The sequence below is a fragment of the Bos javanicus genome, chromosome 2 (genome assembly GCF_032452875.1).
Source record: "Bos javanicus breed banteng chromosome 2, ARS-OSU_banteng_1.0, whole genome shotgun sequence".
Classification (NCBI taxonomy): Eukaryota; Metazoa; Chordata; class Mammalia; order Artiodactyla; family Bovidae; genus Bos; species Bos javanicus.
Genome location: NC_083869.1, coordinates 97,138,078 through 97,143,466, shown reverse-complemented (window position 1 = coordinate 97,143,466; position 5,389 = coordinate 97,138,078). Strand labels below are relative to the sequence as shown.

At 41.5% G+C, this 5,389-nt stretch overlaps 1 non-coding gene across 1 annotated transcript; it reads left to right on the top strand.

The window, feature by feature from the left end:
• Window positions 1-2,131: 2,131 nt before the first annotated feature.
• LOC133236412 (U6 spliceosomal RNA) lies at window positions 2,132-2,237 on the top strand. The gene has a single exon (XR_009732882.1). It is a non-coding gene; the product is annotated as a U6 spliceosomal RNA (small nuclear RNA).
• The last annotated feature ends 3,152 nt before the right edge of the window (window positions 2,238-5,389 follow it).

Here is a 5,389-nt window from a genome sequence, read left to right as displayed (position 1 = left end):
TTTTCTCAGGAGTCTAAAGAATGTCATGGCCATTCAGTGTCAAAAAATGTCATCTCTCCTTTTTGTAGTCATAGTTTCATAGATAAAAAATTTAAACCCAAGAGTGTTCGAATTGGCTCTGATGACAGGGGTAGACAGACTGATAAGAAGTTGTCCCAGCAGAGATTGTCCTCTCTGAGCAGGCGAGGTCTTCTTTTAAAACAAAGAAAGACTGTGTATAAGGGACTTTTTTGGCTTTGGGGATTAAACTTATCTCAGGTTTTCAAGATACAACTCAAAGGAGTGGTTCTGGAACTGCTAGCTCCCATCTGTAAGAGAGAAAAAAGCAGCACCCAGTGCCATACTTTTTTTCTACTGGAGGCATCCCTCCCTGCTCTAGATGCGGGTGGAGACAGGTCTTCCACCTAAGCTTCCTTCCCTGGCTGGAGTTAACCTGTCTCTTGCCGATGCAGGTGTCTCACTATCGTCCCTCCCCGTTCTACCACCGAGGCGGGGTGGAGATGCACCAGGGGTAGACCTGATGGCATCCCAGATTGATGTCCAGTTCCTCACCATTAAAACCTTGGCTTGATTTCCCCTTTTTCTCTGGTGCCACCACGGTGGAGCAGAGTAGCCTTCTGGAATGTCTCCCAAGCTAAGACCACTAGGGAAAACATCCATCTTTTTTGTGCCTGTGCACATTCTTGAGCATATTTTTGACTGCAAGTAGAAGTGGCAAGTCATAAAAGGATGAATGGAAAACCCATTGTATCCCTTCTGAGAGTTGCCACATGAGTCTATGTGATAACAAAGGAGATGATGCAGGGCTGGCCTATGAGGAAAAAATAGTCTTTCATGTTCATGAAGTGTCAAGGTCAACCTTTCTAATCCTGTCCAGCAGATTGTACAAAATGAATATCTAAGGAGTTGAGACAAGAGCCACTGGTGGGCTTTTTCTGGTCCACTAAGAGCTAGGACTACCAAGGGAAGAAGTCTGGTACATTTCCAATCCGCCCAGATCTGGAGTTCCCTGATCTGTGTCCTCAGGAATGTTATGCTCACCAGCAATGTTTCCATCCATACAGTCCAGAGGCATAGCCGTGACAAGAATTTGCTTCTGGGTCTCTTGGGTCAGGATGATGATTTCCAGTCTGAGAGATGTCCCTGGAGCTCCAGCTCCAGCTAGCTCTCTAATGTGTTCCTGTCTGCAGTGTCCTGTAAAACTTGGAATGGGGGTATGGCTAGAAAAACATAGTAACAGCATGGATTTCAAGTCCTCTGAAAGTCTAGAATCCAGTACATTAGGTTAGTAGCTTTAATTCCCCAAGCAGTTATAAAAAAGTCAGAGAGACCAGGAAAAGAAGTTCAGTCCATATGCTTCTGAGTTAGAAAAGCAGAGACTTTACAGTAAAAGGGCAGAAGAGTCCCAGCTCTGAGTATTCTTACCTTGTCTTGAAGATCCTGGACGAGCTCCCAAGATGATAGCTTATGGTGAACAGTGCCACCAGATTCATGGTCTCTGAAGGAGAAGATTTAACTCTGGGGCCAAAGACATGTCTCAGTCACTCAGAGCTTTGTGTGAAAATTTTTATTTAAAGTGACAGGACAGAGAAAGCTCCTGACATAGACATCAGAAGGGGGCAGGAGAGTACCCATCTCACTAGTTTAAGTGGGGCCTTATATACTTTTCAACAAGCTGCTGAAAATAGATAAAAAGAATACTTCAAGATTGTAAGAGTTCCACCAGACCCTTTTCCAAGAAACACATCCTGAGATAACTTTGGCACAAGATTATCCTGGGAGAACACGTTCTGGGCAACATCTCTGGGTAGATATACTGTTGCTGTGTAATCAGGGGTACAAGTCTTGAGAAACAGGTTCCCAGCAAGATTTGTTACAATTATAATCATTAACACATAGCCTAAGAAAAGCATTTCCAGGAGTAAGACACTGTGCTTTGTGATCATTAGTTCTGGACCTAAAGAAAGGCCAGTTCTTGGGTAAGATACATTGTTGTACAAGGCTTAAAGAAAGTATGAGAGAATGTTCACCTCCTCCTTAAAGGGCCTTGGACTGCCTGTGGAAGCTTAAACTGCTTCACTTTCCCACAGGAATTTCCTCCAGTAAAATCTTCACACAAAGAACTCTTGGGGTGCTTCCTTCACAGCACATATACTAAAATTGGAATAATACAGAGAAGATTAGCAAGGCCCCTGCACAAGGATGACACACAAATTCATGAAGTGTTCCATATTTGTAATCAATGAATAAAGCACACTTGCAGGATAAAAAATTAATATACAGAAATCCCTTGCACTCCTGTATGCTAAAAATGAAAATCAGAAAGAGAAATTAAAGAAACAATCCCATTCACCATTGCAACAAAAAGGATAAAATATTTAGGAATAAATTTACCTAAAAAGGCAAAAGATTTGTATGTAGAAAACTACAAAACATTAATGAAAGAAATTAAAGATGACATAAACATATGGAAAGATATATCATGTTCTTGGATTAGAAGAATCAATATTGTGAAAATGACCATACTACCCAAAGCCACCTACAGATTCAGTGCAATCCCTATCAAACTATCAATGGTATTTTTCACATAACTAGAATGAATAACTTCACAATTTATATAGAAACACAAACACTGAATAGCCAAAGAAATCTTGAGAAAGAATAATGGAACTGAAGGAATAAACCTTCCTACCTTCAGACTATATTACAAAGCTATCTATAGTCATCGAGACGGCATGGTACTGGCACAAAAAAGAAATATAGACCAATGGAACAAGATAGAAAGCCTGGAAATAAATCCAAGCACATATGGGCACCTTATCTTTGACAAAGGAGGCAAAAATATACAATGGAGAAAAAACAGTCTCTTCTAATAAGTGGTACTGGGAAAATTGTGAAGCTATGCATAAAAGAATCAAATTAGAACACTTCCTAACACGATACACAAAAATAAAATGGATTAAAGACCTAAATGTAAAACCAGAAATTATAAAACTCTTATCTCACATAAATCACTAGCAAGATCTTCTATGACCCACCTCTAGGGTAATGGAAATAAAAACAAAAATATACGAATGAGACCTAATTAAACTTAAAATCTTTTGCACAATGAAGGAAACTATAAGCAAGGTGAAAGACAACCCTCAGGATGGGAGAAAATAATAACAAATGGAACAACTGACAAAGGATTAATCTCCAAAATACACAACAGTTCATGTAGCTCAATACCAGAAAAACAAGCAACCCAATCAAAAAGGGGGCAGAAGAACTAAACAGACATTTCTCCAAAGAAGACATACAGATGGCTAATAAGCACATGAAAAGATTCTCACCATCACTTATTATTAGCTTCCCTTGTAGCTCAGATGGTAAAGAATCAGCCCATAATGTGGGAGACCCAGGTTTGATCCTTGGGTTGGGAAGATACCCTGGAGTAGGAAATGGCAACCCATTCCAGTATGCTTGCCTGGAGAATTCCATGGACAGTGGATCCTGGAAGGCTACAGTCCATGGGGTCACAAATCAAAACTACAGTGATATCATCTCACACCAGTCAGAATCAGTTCAGTTCAGTTCAGTTGCTCAGTCGTGTCCGACTCTTTGCGACCCCATGAGTTGCAGCACGCCAGGCCTCCCTGTCCATCACCAACTCCTGGAGCTTACTCAAACTCACGTCCATCGAGTCTGTGATGTCATCCAGCCATCTAATCCTCTGTCGTCCCCTTCTCCTCCTGCCCCCAATCCCTCCCAGCATCAGAGTCTTTTCCAGTGAGTCAACTCTTCACATGAGGTGGCCAAAGTACTGGAGTTTCAGCTTTAGCACCCGTCCTTCCAAAGAACACCCAGCTCCTTTAGAATGGACTGGTTGGATCTCCTTGCAGTCCAAAGGACTCAAGAGTCTTCTCCAACACCACAGTTCAAAAGCATCAATTCTTCAGCGCTCAGCCTTCTTCACAGTCCAACTCTCACATCCATACATGACCACTGGAGAAACCATAGCCTTGACTAGATGGACCTTTGTTGGCAAAGTAATGTCCCTGCTTTTCAATATGCTATACCGGTCATAACTTTTCTTCCAAGGAGTAAGCATCTTTTAATTTCATGGCTGCAGGCACCATCTGCAGTGATTTTGGAGCCCCAAAAAGTAAAGCCTGACACTGTTTCCACTGTTTCCCCATCTATTTCCCATGAAGTGATGGGACCAGATGCCATGATCTTAGTTTTCTGAATGTTGAGCTTTAAGCCAACTTTTCCACTTTCCTCTTTCACTTTCATCAAGAGGCTTTTGAGTTCCTCTTCACTTTCTGCCATAAGGGTGGTGTCATCTGCATATCTGAAGTTACTGATATTTCTCCCGGCAATCTTGATTCCAGCTTGTGCTTCTTCCAGCCCAGTCAGAATGGCCATCATCTAAAACAACAATTTACAAACAATAAATGCTGGAGAGGGTGTAGAGAAATGGGAACCCTCTCACACGGCTGGTGGGAACGCAAACTGATACAACTACTATGGAGAACAGTATAGAAATTCCTTTAAAAAGTAAGAATAAAACTATCATATGACCTAGCAAGCTCCCTAGCAGGCATATACCCTCAGGAAACCATTGATGAAAAAGATACATGTACCCAGTATTCATTGCAGCACTATTTACAGTAGCTAGGACATGAAAGCAACCAGATGTCCATCGACAGATGAATGAATAAAGAAATTGCGGTGCATATACACTTCACTCGGTATAATAGGCTCTAGGATGAACCTGAGTAACGTAAGTCAGAAAGACAAATATCATTTCAGTCCAGTTCAGTCGCTCAGCAGTGTCCAACTCTTCGTGACCTGGTGGAAATATTGTTTATTAATGCATATATATGGAATCTAGAAAGATGGTTCTGATGACCTTATTTTCAAGGCAGCAAAGGAGACTTAGACCTAAAGAACAGACTAAGGGTCATAGCTGGGGAGGGAGAGGGTGGGATGACTTGAGAGAGTCATATTGAAACATGTACAAACCAATGTAAAATAGATAGCCAGTGGGAATTTGCTGTATGATGCAGGGAAACCAAAGCTGGTAATCTGTGACTATCTAGAGGGGTGGGATGGGGAGGAAGGTGGGAGGGAGGGGACATATATATACCTGTAGTTGACTCATGTTGATGTATAGCAGAAACCATCAAAATATTATAAAGTAATTATCTTCCAACTAAAAAAAAAAGAACTCTCTGGGCTGGAGAATTTAAGAATCTTCTCCAGAGTTTTGCCCTAAACAAGCCATTCAGTCCCATTGCTGTTGTTCAGCCTCTTGGTTCTTCCTCTTTCTACTTTTTCACCTCTGTTGACCAGATGGCAACTTCTGTCCCGTTGGCTTACAACCTGATGGCTGTCCTGTCCACGC